At 40.3% G+C, this 16,038-nt stretch overlaps 1 non-coding gene across 1 annotated transcript; it reads right to left on the reverse strand.

Moving 5' to 3' along the window:
- Positions 1–5,042: 5,042 nt before the first annotated feature.
- LOC116640169 lies at positions 5,043–5,147 on the reverse strand. The gene has a single exon (XR_004300994.1). It is a non-coding gene; the product is annotated as a small nucleolar RNA U13 (small nucleolar RNA).
- Positions 5,148–16,038: the final 10,891 nt, after the last annotated feature.

Below are 16,038 nucleotides of genomic sequence, written 5' to 3' on the forward strand. Positions count from 1 at the left end.
GTTAAATCTTTTTTTTTTTTTTTTAAAGACTTTATTTATTTATTTGAGAGAGAGAGAGAGAGCACAAGCAGGGGGAGTGTCAGGCTGAGAGAGAAGCAGACTCCCCACTGAGCAGGGAGCCCAATGCGGGGCTCAATCCCAGGACCCTGAGATCATGACCTGAGCCGAAGGCAGATGCTTAACCAACTGAGCCACGCAGGTGCCCCTGAATTATTAAATCTCAATGAAATTAATCTTCTGTCAATGTGTCTATCCTTATCACAGTAGTGCTTTTTGCTTTAAAATCTATTTTGTCTGATATGAAGATAGTCATGCTACCTTTGTATTGGTTAGTATTTGCTTAGTATATTTTTTACATCCTTTGACTTATAGTCTTTCTTTTTTTAACAGCTTAGGCAGTGGTGTGATGGCAGATGCTTAACAATGAGCTCTCTGGGGAGGGGGAGTGGAGTCTGATTTGTAGCATTTACTGATTTCTGCTGTGTCAATACTCCTGCCTGGATTTCAAGATAAAATGCAGGACACCCAGTTAAATCTGAACTTCAGATAAACAAGAATCATTTTTGATATAAATATGTCCCAAATATTGCATGGAACATGCTTATATTTAAAAAGTATTTGCTGGGGGCACCTGGGTGGCTCAGTTGTTGGGCATCTGCCTTCGGCTCAGGTCATGGTCCCGGGGTCCTGGGATGGAGCCCCGCATCGGGCTCCCTGCTCAGCGGGAAGCCTGCTTCTCCCTCTCCCTCCCCCCCTACTTGTGTTCCTTCTCTCACTGTGTTTCTCTCTGTCAAATAAATAAATAAAATCTTTAAAAAAAAAAAAAGTATTTGCTGTTTATCTGAAATTCAAATTTAACTGGTTGTCCTGTATTTTTACTTGCTAAATCTGGCAACTCTACTCCCACCAACATGTCATTGAATGCAATTTGGGAAGAGATGTTCATAATCAACTTGTTTTAAAATAACTTCTATTAAAATATAATTCACACATTACACAATTCACCCATTTAAACAGACAGTTCATCAGTTTTAATATATTCAGATTTGTGCATCTGCCACCACAACCCTCAATTTTCAAACATTTTCATCGCCCCAAAATGAAACCTTGTACTTATTAACATTCACTAACCTCCAACCATCTCCCTGTCCCTGTCCTAGGCAACTGCTAATTTATTTTCCATCTTTATAGATTTGCCTCTTCTGGACATGTCACATAAATGGAATCATACAATATGCTGTGTGTGTGTGTGTGTGTGTGCGCTTTCTTTCACTTAGCACATGTTTTCAAGGTCCATATGGGTTGTAGCATATATCAATACTTCATTTCTTTGTATTCCTGAATAATATTTCACTGTATAGATATACAACATTTATTTATCCATTTATCAGTTGATGAACATTGATTGTTCCCACTTTGGGGCAATTACGAATAATGCTGCTGGAACAATCAGCCCTCGTGAGCGGTAAGAGCCAGTACAAGGCAGCTCTGGTACCCCCCCCCAGTTTGAGGTGTGTTTCTTAGAGATGGCATAGGGTGCTACATCATAATTGTCTACTTACCTATCTCTGTCTCTCTCTAGCTGATCAGCTACACAAAAAGAAGGATTTTGTTCACTACGGTACTTACATTTCTAATGCGATTGCCTAATACTTGATGTTTAATTAATATTGTATGCGTGAATGAAGTACAGTATGGCCACCTATGTAAATGCGGAAAAGCTAGCAGGTTATTTAACTTTTCTAAGACTTGGGCTTTTTCCTGGTAAGACGTGAAGGACATTAGCACCTCCTCTAGTAGAATTTTGTGAGCATTTAGCAAGTGCCAGTGGCACATTTTCAATACTCAATAACAGATAGTTACCGTTACTTGTGTTAGACATTGATAACCCACCTGATACGGCGATCTCCCAATTCATCGGCCACAGTAAGCCCATTCATAAAGTGTGACCTACTCTGGGGACTACTTTGGATTTGTCATCATCCAAAGCTACTTCATTGCAGACAAACTAAACTTCCAAACCCAAATCCCACTCTCTGATAACCTTACTCAAGGAAATTGCATAACCAACATTGAGATTGTTCTTTTCAAAAAAAAAAAAGCCAATTTAGGAAGAAAATACTATCTAGTTGTCATATGCATTTCTGTTCTGATTAACAAGGTAGAATGTTTTCAGTTGATTGGAAATAACGCATTTCTTTTGTGACTTTTCATGTCTTTTGCTCATTTACTACTAGTATGCTGATCTCTGTCCTTTGGATTTGTAGGAGCACTTTATATATTAGGAATATTAATCCTTTGTCCAGAATATATTTTATAATTGATTTTTCCAACTTTGCCTTCATCTTTTAGCTTTTCATGGTACTTTTAAACATACAGAATTTTTCTTATTTCTAGGAAGTCAAAAATATCCATCGTTCCTATTGAAGTTATATGACTTAGAATGTGAAATTCCCACATATTTTTACTCTCTGCCCACCCTGTGAAAACCACTGGTAATTATTTAGTATATCCCCAAAACACATGTATTTATATTCAATGTATATCACCAACTGTCTACTCTTTTCCATTCTTAATGCTGCCAACTGGTCTAGGCCACCATTATCTCTTGCATCTCTTCCTCTCATTCCTCTCTAAATCATTGTTCATATCACAGTCAGAATGGTCATATTTAAACATAAATGACTCTTTTCTAAACATACACTAGCCTACAGGTCATTAACATACAGTGCATCCATACTATTCAGCTCCCCGCTCTATTCTCACTTAACAATTTATGTTGAACTTCTCTGTCTTCAAAAGTTGCACGGGACATACTTAAGTTTTTTAAAAAAGATTTCCTTGTTTATCTGAAATTCGAATTTAACTGGGCATCCTGTATTTTTATTTACTAAATCTTGTGGCCCTATTCCTGTCATACACAGGTCCAAGGTGGCTGTTGCAACTGTACTTTTCTTTCAGCCATGGGAAGGAGGAGTATATCTCCAATTCTATTAAGGGCAGAACCTGGAAATGTCCCATATTTCTACTTTTATCACATGGCCTCATGGAGCTTCTAGGGAGGTTAGGAAATGGAGTATTTGGCTGGGCAGGTAGTTGGCCAGCTAAAACCCTATTTCCATGGAAGAACAGAAAAATGGTCATTATGCAACAACTAGGGGTCTGACACAGATATCAATCCGTCCATCACCAGATACAGTCACTAGAGGTACCCAATCCACTTCCCCATTCCAACCCACGGATGGGCATGTGACCCAAACGGGGCCACTCAGCCGCACTGTCTCTGAAACTGAAATCTTGAGCAAAGTGATACAGAGATTTCAAATAATTCAAGTCCATTCGTCCTGACTGAAGTGACCTGAGGAATTTAAACATTATGGCTTTATGTTACTCAGATCTCTACTAGAGTGTTTCTGGTTCCTGAGCTTGCCCTAAGTCTGCCTTCCCAGATCCAGACTGTCCTTGTATGCTGTAAGATTTCTTTTTTTTCCGTCTTAAGTTATTCAGGATTGTTTTTTTTGTGACTTGCAATCATAGAACTCCAACTGATCAAAGGTTAAGTCTGGATGGATTCCAAGGTGAGGAGATATAAAACCAGTTCCCCACACCTGAGGATTTCTGCCTAAGCACATTTCACATCAGCATGGCAGTTTTCAGACTTAAAAGTAACAAGGCAACTATAATACCAAAGATAGTAGCTTAAACAGAGAGAGAAGTGAAAATGAAATCTGATTAAGCTAATATTAGCACTTACTCTGTGCCTCCTTGCAGACATTACTGATTTCTCTAATACTTGCAGCAACCCTGTGCTTTGTTAAGTTTTATATGTATTATCTCATTAAACCCTTGCAGCAACAATAATAGGCATTGTTATTATTCCCATTTCGGCAGATGGGGAAAATGGGGCTTAGGAAGTTAAGTGGCTTGCCTAAGGTCACATAACTGATAACAGCTGTAGCCAGTATTCAAACCTAAGTTTAACTCCTACACTGGAACTTTTTACCATTCTGCTACACCACAGACCTTAAGAAAATAAAAATAAAAATATTTGATATCTAAATAGCTTTTTAATTTAATTTTTAATTTTTTAACTTTTTACCATAGAAAAAAAAAGTTTTAAGACTTATCTATTTGTTTTAGAGAGAGAGAGCACAAGCAGGGGGAAGGGTAGAGGGAAGAGGAAGAGAGAGAGAGAGAAGCAGACTTCCCACTGAGTGGGGAGCCCAACTTGAGGCTCCGTCCCAGGACCCTCAAGATCATGACCTGAGCTGAAATCAAGAGTCAGACACTTAATTAACTGAGCCACCCAGGCGCCCCATAGAAAGTTGTACATATACAAAAATAGAATAGTATAATGAAGCATTCATGTACACATCACCTAGCTTCAACAATTATTCCCATTCTACTATTCTTTTTTCATTGATCCTCTCCTCAAATTCACACTTTACTTTCTTTTATCCTACAGTATTTAAAAATGAATCCCTGGGACGCCTGGGTGGCTCAGTCGGTTAAGCCTCTGCCTTCAGCTCAGGTCATGATCCCAGGGTCCTGGGATCGAGTCCCACATCGGGCTCCTTGCTCAGCAAGGAGCCTGCTTCGCCCTCTGCCTGCCTCTGTCTCTCTCTCTCTGATAAATAAATAAAATCTTTAAAAAAAATAAAAAAAAATAAAAATAAATAAAAAATAAAAATGAATCCCAGACATCATATCTCTTCACTTATAAATACCTTAGAATGTTTCTCTAGGGCATGAGAACTTACAAGAAAAAAAGCATAATAGCATTATCGTGCCCTCCCAAATTCATAAAAATTCCTTAATATATTTAATATCTAATGCAAGTTCAACTTTCCCTAATTGTCCCAGAAATATCTTTTTACAGTTGTTCTAATAAAAATTCCAACACGGTGCACAGATTCCACATTTAGACATTCTCTTAGGTTTCTTTTAACTTATGACAATTCCCCTTCTCTTTTTTCTTTTAAGTCATGTGTTTGTTGAAGAGAAAAGGGATTTTGTTCTGTGGGATTTTTTTTTCCTTTTCACATCAGATGGGTAAGGTGCCAATTATGTTGTGACAAGGTTTGAGGGAGGCACATTTCACACGGTGGCTGAACCCCAATCATCACACTTGTGAACAGCAAAAGGTTCTGTCCTGTGGCATTTCTAATATTCTGTTGGTTGATGGCATTCTCCTGGTGTCATTAACAAGTTCTTCCATCTCCCATCTTTCCCATAATCTGCTAGTTAGTTCAAGAGGCTTGATTACATTCAGGTTCAAAATTATTTTTTTTTGTTTTGGAAAGAATACTCCATAGGTGGTGTAATAATTACTTTTTAAATAAATGGGGTGTAACTGCTCTATTAAATGTGCTGAGTCAGTAATTATAATCAGTAAACAGCTTTTCTCCCACCTCTGCCTTTGTTTTATTTTTAAATTTTTATTTATTTATTTATTTTTTAGGAGAGAGAGGGCACAAGCTGGGGGGGGAGGGGCAAAGGGAGAGGAAGAGAGAGAATCTTAAGCAGGCTCCATGCTCAGCTGAGCCTGACTCAGGGCTCAATCTCACGGGGCTGGATCTCACAACCCTGAGCTGAAATCAAGAGTCGGACACTTAACTGAGTCCAGGCACCCCTATTTTATTTAATTTTTAATTTTTTAAGTAATCTCTACATCCAACATGGGACTCGAACTTACAACCCCAAAATCAAGAGTCGCGGGCTCAACTGATTGAGTCAGCTCAGTGCCCCCTCCCACCCCTCTGCCTTTTTTTTTTTTTTTTTTTTTGGTCAGAGAGAATGAGAGAGCGAGAACACAAGCAGGGGAAGTGGCAGGCAGAGGGAGAAGCCGGCTCCCTGCTACGCACGGAGTCAGATGTGGGGCTCAATCCCAGGACCCTGAGATTAGGGCCCCAGCCAAAAGCAGACGCGTAACCAAGTGAGCCACCCAGGGGTCCCTCATCTCTGCCTTTTTAAACAAGATCTCCCTTCTCTGCCCCCCAGTGACATTTCAGGCAGGTCCCTTACCTTTAGGGTTACTTTCAGATGTGAGAAGAGTCTCATTTTCGGCTATGGAAAATTTCAGTCCAACCTAAATTCACTTTAATTTTTCATCAAATTCAAATCTCCCTGTTTCTCTCATTACGGCATGGCCTGTCCTTTTATCTCATTTGGTAGACAGTCTCCACCTTGTCCCCTTGGTTCATGGGAAACATTGTGCATTCTTGCCCAGCTGAATGCTAGAACCCTCTGTCCGCATCCAGCCACTAGGACAGTAGCCTCCAGTCTACTATCTCTCTATACTCCTCAAACTCCAGGGGACCCTTGTCAGGTTCTCCCCAAAACACACTTGTCTTCCACTCCTGTAGGAGCACAGGGCAGGTGTACCGTCCTTCCAGCCCGGCAAGCACCTGGCCAGGGAGTGAGAATCCCGCATTCCTTTCTGGCTAGCGCTCCCAATTCTCCAAGGGGCACTCTCACTGCCTCCTTCTCTTGGCTCTGGTAGGAGGAGCAATGTCCCAGGCGCACAGGGAAGAAATGCTACTGTGCTCTCTCCTCTTGTGAAGTCCCCCTAAAGATACGTCTGCCCAACTGAATCTTTGGCCTTCTCTGCTAATGGCTGTGGGAGACACGGTTGCTGGACTGGAATGTCCATTTCACAGTAAGGCCTGTGTACATGTTTTGAGAACCCGTCTTTAGAACGTGGGGCTACTTCTCACTCATCATCTACGCCTCTGAGGCTGTATCTTCAATTCTTATCAACAGGAAAATCTCTATCTACATCCATACAATCTATTAAGATTTACCCTCAACTTCACTTTATAAAGTAGTTTTGCTAAACATATAGAATTTCCTACTTTATTTTAAACTAAATGATTTAGGGGCGCTGGGTGGCTCAGTCAGTTAAGCATCCAACTCTTGATTTTGGCTCAGGTCATGATCTCAGGGTTGTGAGATCAAGCCCCACCTCTGGCTCCCGACTGGGCATGGAGCCTGCTTAAGATTCTTCCTCTCCTTCTTCCTCTGCCCCTTCTCACCCCTGCCCCACCCATCTAAAAAAAAAAATACTATAAAATGAATGATTTAGATAAACTCTAATTTAAATAATACTCTCCAGGATATTTTTTTTCTTGTGTCAACGGGATGTTGGTGAACATCAAGCACAAGTGCCAACAAATGTTATGTTTGTCTTCTGTCCTTACTCAAGAAGACCCGGGTGCTGTACTAAATACCAAAAATAACAAAGTAAGGAAGGGGCAACAGCAGAGGACGAGGAAGCAGATCTATAGTGATACATCAGCCAGTCTTGTTTGTCATGCACAGAACTATGTACTTGTTGGATTCCCATTTTTGTTAGATAGAACCTACACCCATTTTAACTGATGTGTTAGGTTTATGTGGATTTTTTTTAAATTAGTGGGTTTAATTACAATTGCTGGGTGGAGAACTGCTTATTCCAGCCTTAACTAGAATTAGAATTAGGAAATAAATAGGCTTACTGACTCACCAAAGAGTCAGCTGGGCACATTTTTATTCTGCTCTCAAAGTAGGAGCAAACCATAAAGTAACCAAGACTGCATGGTGGTGAATCAGTGTCTGTGGATGAGTGTGTGTGTGTGTGTGTGTGTGTGTGTATGTGGAGAGGCAACTCTGTTACATCAAATTGCCTGCAATAAGGAGTTTAAACATGAATGAGAGGTTTCTGGAGGGGTACTGTAATGGGCCAATTTAATCACATTGAATCACGTTAATCATGGGGATAGCTGGTTAAATATGCCTGAATCCAAGTATTAGATATTCAAAATGCGTGCACCTAGCAGAGCTCCAGGCTCATGTTAGGATCTTAATAAATGTTTGTGGAAGGAGGAAGGAAGGCAGGAAAAAGGGAGAAAGGGGCGGAGGGCGGGAAAGACAGAGGGCGGGAAGTGAAAGTGGTTTTTATTACCTCATTTTAACAACTGAGTAAGCATCAGTTGGTTAATGGTCTTCCCATAGTGTGCTGAGCATGGAATTTAGGACTGATTGTGCAAAGGAAAAAAAAGTAAGAGTTTAATAAAAAATCATGTTATGGTAACAATTGAAAGCCTGACAGCACATGTTTGGAGAAAGGAATATGAAATATTTGGGTTTCATGTTTTTGTTTTTAACTCTGGCATCACAAATTAACTTCGTAACATACTTATCATTCCAGAATGTCAAGCCATTGATCTGTTCTCTTAAAAACACCCTTTTCCAAGTCACTTGAATTAAATTACAAATATATTTAAACACAAAGACACTACTAATGAATAGAAAGCAAATGTTCCATTAAGGAAAGTAACGTAGAATGCATTTTTACAGCAAACCTGATGAACAGAATTTCAGGACAAAACAATGTATTAGTCATTTTTCCCAGTTCTGGGTCATGTGCCAATTTCATAATCATTCTTTCTGTCTTCATCCAAGTCTTGGATCCCGACTGCCTTCGGGGCAATAGCCACAGTCCTGTGGCCCCCTCCCTAAAGGCCGCACCCCTCAGACTTTTCTCTCCTCTCTCCCTCCCTCTCTGCTTTGGCTACCTGGTGCTGTCTACCTCCCATTTCACCCTCTTGGAGAACTCTTCAAGGACCTGAGGAGAGACCTTGTGAAATCGCCTCATGGCCAAAGTAACCCTCCCCAGGGTGTTCCTTTGGTACTTTCTATAACCCTCCAGGACTGCACTTTTCCCAGTGGTCATCACAGTTTTTATCCCTAGAACATAGACTCCAAGTAAATACAGTCCGTATTCATTTCTGAATCCTATCTGCTGTGGGCCAACACCAGTCCCACACTGGTCTGTGTTAGATATTACATTTTGGAACGGAAGAAAATAGATGTGGTCTTTGGATTTGGGCGGTATGCCATCTCCTGAGGAAGAGAGTGTTACATAAATCAACAGGAAAAATAGGACGGCGCAATGTATGCTACGAAGCAAGAATCCAGGGTGCCAGGGGCCAGAACAGCAGGAGAGGCAGACTCTGACTGGGGGTTTAGCAAAGCTTCTCTGAAGAACCAGCGTTTAACTTGAGGCGCAACGTGGCTAGGAGTGATTCAGGTGATTCAGGCTTGAGCAAGGCGCAACCGTGTGTGGGAAGTGCGGGGCCACTTGGGTTGGAATGGCCGGGCCAAGGACACAGGGATGAAAGAGAGTCCAGGGTCAAGAAGTCATGGAGCCTTAGGGGCAACATTAGGGATTTTGTATTTTATCCTAAGTGTAAACCATGGAAGGTTTACGCAGGAGAGGAATGTGATTTGTGTACTTAAGTGCCTTGTGTTTACTGGTTAGTATTGAATATTTACAAATAAACAAATGAATTAAATACACACAGTGAATCAATGATACAGTTCAATGCCATTTCAGAGTTTTACCAACTCTAGGAAATTAGATGAATCTGGTACAGCTTGTTCTTAGGAAAAATAAAGTGGGAACATGTTGACTTTCAGCCACTCACCATTCATTTCTCTCTACCAACCCTTCATTTTATTTTAGGCAACACATCTCCCCATTGTGTGTATTCTTGGTGGCCAGCTCTCCCTTGGCCAAGAGGCAGGTTCCAACGGAATCCCTCCCCTGGGACTTAGAGACTTTAGCAGAGTAACCGATGGGGGGAAATGTTTGAAGAAATTTGTTTTGGCCACGGCAAGTTCAAAAGCATGTATTTCGGATTCTGCTGTGCCCCCCCAGCTTCCTTGGTTCCTGTCCTGGTTTCAAGCCTGAGTCTCCAGTCTCTCATTTTTCTTCCCAGTAAAAGTCCCACCAGTCATTGGTGGTTTTTGTCACTTGAAATAGAAGAATCATAATGGAAGTAAAATCGATTTTTAGTGTTAGGTGGAGATTGTATTTTGGTCTCAAGAGTTTTAAACTTTTCTTTGGATATGTGACTTGCTCATTTCCAAGCTAATAGAAACGTTAACCTTTTCTTTATTTCTCACAACTGATGTTAGTAGTTGGAATGTATCTTCTGGGCTGAAAGATTTGAAATCTTTGAAAATAGTCAAGTCCTCTTTTCTCCCTCAAAGTTTCCTCAAAGACAAAACTAGTTCCCTAATGCAGTTTTGCCTTTGCAGTATTGATTCTGCAAGTTTTGGTTGGAAACCATTCTCTTTGCCTTAAAGACTGTTTTCCAAAGTGTGTTCCACAAAACACTAGTGTCAATTATTACATAAATCTGAATAGCGGTGAAGACTCTACCCTTCTCTTGGAGGACACTGTAGCATCTTAAAGCATCAAATAAATAAATAAATAAATAAATAAATAAAAATTCCTGCAGTAAAGAGATCTGGGTATTTTCCCAATGTTTCCCAAACGTGTCTGGTCATGCAACTCTTCTTCCTGCAAAATCTACTAAAGAACTAGCATTTTGTGGAACCCACTTTGAGAAGTGCTGCTTTTGAAAATCAAAGCAAAAGTGGGGTTTTTCCATTTTCTCTGAGCCATCTGTTCATATTCCCTTGGCAGTAGGTTTATTCCTTTTCTTGTTTTTCTTGCTTTAAATATTCCTTGAACATTCTTTTTGTTATTGTCCTTTTTAGAATTTTTAAAGGCCTCCATCCCTCCTAGCACACACTATTCTTTGGATTTTTTCTAGAGATGTCCCTGAGATGCCTCTTAATGTGAAGGCCCATCAAAGTGCTCTGAGAGTAGCCACAGGATTTTTGTTTCACTTTTTTTCTGAGTGTGACTTTTCTGAGTGTCCCTAAAATTAGGAGTGATATGGTAGAGGGAAAGCTCAACATGTGGCCCCTGCATTCAGCCTGTATCTTATGCACATGCACATGAGGACACATGAACATACACAAATACATATCATAGAAAAAGTAGAGTCCATTTGCAAGGTTTCCTTAAAGACATGCAGACAATACAAACTGAGATGAAAAATGTGGATGGAGCTGTGGGGACAGATCATTGCTCTGCCAACTTGCCCTGACTGAGCCAGTAAGAGCATGAAGGGAAAGTCAGGGGCCCCAGAAAAAGGCCAGGTTGGACAGGAGGACGGGAAGGAGCCAAAGATTAGCAATGATGGCTGTGACCTTGGTCTAAGAGATGACAGCTAAGCAACCGGTGTCTTTCACTCTTCATTCACTTACCAATTCATTCAACTAACATTATTCAGTACTCATTCTGTAAAGGCATTCGGCATGGTTCCTGCCTTCACTTACTGTTGTAAATGGCAAGATTTTATTTCTTTATGGCCGAGTAGTATTCCACTGTGTGTTGTGTGTTGTGTGTTGTGTGTTGTGTGTGTGTGTGTGTATGTGTGTATCTCCCAGTTGCTTTATCCATTCATCCATCAATGGACACTTAGGTTGTTTCCATATTTGGGCTATTGTAAATAATGCTGCAATGAACATAAGGGTATAGATATCTTTTTGAATTAGTGTTTTCATTTTCTTTGGGTAAATACCCAATAGTGAAATTGTTGTATCGTAGGGTAGCTCTATTTTTAATTTTTTGAGGAACCTCCATACTGTTTTCCATAGTGGCTGCACCAATTTACATTCCCACTAACACTGCATTTCTCCACATCCGGGCTAACACTTGTTATTTCTTGTGTTATTGGTGTTAGCCTTTGGTGTTAGAATGGTGTTAGCCGTTCTGACAGGTGTGAGGTGATATCTCATTGTGGTTTTGATTTGCATTTCCCTGATGATGAGTGATACTGAGCATCTTTTCATGTGCCCATTGGCCATTTGTATGTCTTCTTTGGAAAAATGTCTATTCACACCCTCTGCCCATTTCTTAAACAGATTGTTTTTTTGTTATTGAGTTGTTTCAGTTCTTTACATATTTTGGATATTAACCCATTATTGGATATATAATTTGCAAATATCTTGCCATTTGCAACAACATGATACCCTAAATGAACTAAGTCAGAGAAAGACAAATACCACATGACTTCCATTATATGTGGAATCTAGAAACAAAACTCACAGATACAGAGAACAGATTGGTGGCTGCTACAGGGGAGGAGGATGGGCTAAATGGGTGAAAGGGATCAAGAGGTACAAACTTACTGTTATAAAATAAATAAGTCATGGGGATATTATACACTGCATGGTGACTATAGTCAATAATAGTGGACTGCATACTTAAAAGTTGCTAAGAAAGTAGATCTTGAAAGTTCTACAGAAAAATATTTTTCTCTAACTCTGTGTGAGGATGGGTGGTAAATAGACTTAGTATGGTGATTATTTTATAATGTATACAAGTATCGAGTCATTATGTTGTACACCTGAAACTAATATAATGTTTTTTGTCAATTATACTTTAATAAAAAAACTTACTGTCATATTGGGTTACTGGACATCTAAATAAAAATGTACAATAGACGGGTCCCTGGGTGGCTCAGTCGGTTAAGTGACTGCCTTCAGCTCAGGTCATGATCTCCAGATCCTGGGATCGAGCCCCACATCAGGCTCCTTGCTCAGTGGGGAGTCTGCTTCTCCCTCTGCCTCTACCGCTCATGCTCTCTCTCTCTCATTCTCTCTCTCTCAAATAAATAAAATCTTTTTTAAAAATGTGCAATAGAATCTGCAAGTGTTATGTTAGAAGTAAGAACAAAGTGCTTTTCTGCATTAACTTACATATTTAGATACATTCTACAACTTAAGCTTGTGTTGCTCTAGAAATACATTATTCGTTTCATGAATGTGCTGTCAATTATCTCTACTGGCTCATGTTCATTCATGTTCACTGCTTTATAGCATTTTTACAGCATTGCATTGCAAAATATAATACAAAATTCAAATTACCACAAATATTTGTTGTTAAGTCAAATATCCATCCTATTGATGAATGTTTAGGTAATTTTAATTTTTTTGCAGTGCTGTAGTGCTGTTCTCATGTACACCTGATGGGTGTGAAATGCTCCTAATTGTGGTTTTAACTTGCGTTTCCCTGATTGCCAATGAGGTTGGGCACCTTTCATTTGTTTATTGGACATTTGGGATCCTATAAATTCTTTTATACTTTCTTTCCATAAAATATAGTATAGGACTATGCCTTCAGCACACCTTCAATGAGTACTGCAGATTCTACTTGCCAGGGCAAAGTACTTTGGTTATCTCATATCTTCTAAGTTAGCCTCACTGAAGCCCAGTTTTGCAAGTGGGTGGGTTCTGAAAATAGTTGTTTTTCTGTAGGCCCAATGTCTGTGATGCATTTGGTGGGTCCATTGAATTATAACACTCCCCTAAATCTCACTATGGGGGGGGGGTCTAGTTTGCCTTCATTTCCCTGAGGAGAGCCCAGCTCTGCTCTGCTGGAGCATTGCCAAATCTCATCACTCCTCCTCTTGGGGGTCTAGAGACTCTTCACTGACTCCTGAGTTGCTGGCTAAGGTTCTACTCCAAAAAGATGAAGGATTTGCAAGTATGATATGAGTTCCCTGCTAACTTGAAGTGTCACCTATGCATGGAGTCCTTGGTTGACATGCTCCACCTGTCAACTGGACCCCCTTAGGTATCAGCATGGGATGCAATTACATTTTTTATTCCTCCCCTTTGAGCATTAACTTGGACCACCGGCTAGCATCTGTGGGGGTCAGAGCCACAACCAAATCCTGTTCCTGAGCCTGGTTCCAGCCTCCACTTCCTCCCCACCAGCCAGATATGCGGTCCTGCATGCCCTGAGGCTGACCGGCTGGAGTACGGCAATCTGTCCTTTTTCCTCTGTTATTAATGTCCCAATTAAATGGAATTATTATTGATTTGTTCTTTTAAGCAAACAGAACTTATTTTGCTTCTGTGAAATCTCCTTCGAGGCCAGAAAATAGCAGTGGGTAAGTCACAAAGAGAGAAAGTGTTACTTGAATCCCTCCTCTCTAGTCTCCTCTCTTCACTTATTTTTTTCCTGTCTGGGACTCAAACATTTCAATACAAGTTAGATTCTTATTTAAAGTCATTTTGAGGATGCTAGGGGTGGCTCAGTTGGTTAAGTGTCCGACTCTTGGTTTCGGCTCAGGTCATGATCTTGGGGTTGTGGGATGGAGCTCCATGCTCAGTGGGGAGTCTGCCTGAGACTCTCTCTCCCCTTCTGTCCCTCCCCCCCGCTCCCACGCACTCTCTCTCTCTCAAATACATACATAAATAAAATCTTTTTAAAAATAAAATAAAATCATTTGGGGGATGCTAGGCAAGAATCGCTATTAAAATTTCAGCAAAAAAATAATCAAGTCTGATATTTCAATAGATTTTCATATTTTAGGTCAGCATAGTTCTTCTAATTTGGATATGTGGAAATACTGTGGCATTTAGTTTACAAAATAGGCCATTCACTAAGACAGTCATGTAGACAGCAAGTCCTGTGGAACCTAACAGCTTGAGGAAGCCAGTGACTTTCTGCCAAGCTCACTGCAGGCACCCAAACATGGCCCAGTTCTGCACTGGAGGAGAAATAGTAATTCTTTGACCCTGTACCTCCTTCTTCTGTTATTATGCCCAAAACTGTACCCCCAGCTGCTGCCCTGTACTCCTTTTCCCCCACCCCTGAATTTCCAGGGCGTGACCACACTGTTTGATCTAAAAGTACATCAGGCATATCCCATTCTGAGAAAGGACAAATACTGTTCCTTTAGGAAATGTTATTTTCTGTTGTCACTTGGAACAAATCATTTACAAACTCAGAGTGTTTTTCATAATGTATCTTAGAGAGAGAAAAAAATCAAGTTGCATTTTAAGAAGCATTTCAGAGAGAATTTTATCACCGCAAATCACTAGTCATATTTTATTGCTTTGACAGAACAAATGAATAAGAAGTATTCATTCCTATAAATGCACAAGACTGTACTGCAGGAATGTTGACATTTGACTTGATTGCTCAACCCTAAAATGGGAGGATTAGGTACATCTATGAATTCTAGAAGTTTGGACAGTGTGCTCAAAGGCATTAAAGGTAAATGGGTTTTTGTTGTTGTTGTTCTGTTTTGTTTTGTTTTTAAAGTTTATCTATTTATTTTTAGTAATCTCTACCTCCAACATGGGACTCTAACTCAGGACCCTGAGGTTAAGAGTTGCATGCTCTTCCAACTGAGCCAGCCAAGCACCCCAAGGTGAATGGTTTTTAAAAATCAAGTTTTGGAAAACTGAAAAGACTTTCCTGAGTTATTTTACTATTCACTGGGTTACCCTTTATTGCTATGTAGCCTTTGAGTGGCTATAGTCCTGAGTACTATTCCAATTCACTGTTCCCACAGAAAGGCGATGTTTCTTAAGGAGGGAGAGTGGGATACCCAACTCACTTTGCCGAGCCTTCTGTCTGTATCCTCAGCTGGAGGGGGGAAATCAATTTTATATATTGATCAAAATCTGGTAACACACCATGAAACTTCATGGAATTCCACTGTGCCACACACCCAGGTGCAGAACTATTGTCTTGGGTCTGGCTTTCCCTGGGGCATCTGGCTGGCTCAGTCCGTAGAGCATGCAATTCTCAATCTCAGGGTTTTGAGTTCAAGACCCATGCTGGGGTGGAGCCTCCTTAAAATTTTTTTAAAAAACCCAAACAACAACAACAACAACAAAAACACAGCTTTCCTTGGCTAAGAGCACTGAGTTGTCTCTGTGGGCGAGGGTCTTGGCTGATTTGTGCAGGGCAGTGTTTGCAAAGTGTCATGGAAAAGAGGTGAATGTTACACATACATGTACCTGGATGCAGCAATAACTATAATAAATTACATTAAAAAATAAAAACAATAAAAATAAAATCATATGATTCCTTTTTCAATCCTCTTTAATCCTGATCATATCAAAGAATATTCCAGGTTGGTACTACTGAAGTTTTATCACCTCTTTTCTTTGGAGTGACGCAGACAGAAGGAACAAGGAGGTCTTAGATTCAGTGTTCAATGGGCAATCTCCTCTTGTTAGGATTGAACATAATTGTTTTGCTTTCCTTGTGGTTGTGTTTACAGTTGCCTTCTATTTCTTTTTGCTTGTTTGTTTTAAGATTTTATTTATTTATTTGTCAGAGAGAGAGAGGCACACAAGCAGGGGGAGAGCGGCAGGCAGAGGGAGAAGCAGGCT

The sequence above is a fragment of the Phoca vitulina genome, unplaced genomic scaffold (assembly GCF_004348235.1).
Source record: "Phoca vitulina isolate PV1807 unplaced genomic scaffold, GSC_HSeal_1.0 scaffold19, whole genome shotgun sequence".
NCBI lineage: Eukaryota > Metazoa > Chordata > Mammalia > Carnivora > Phocidae > Phoca > Phoca vitulina.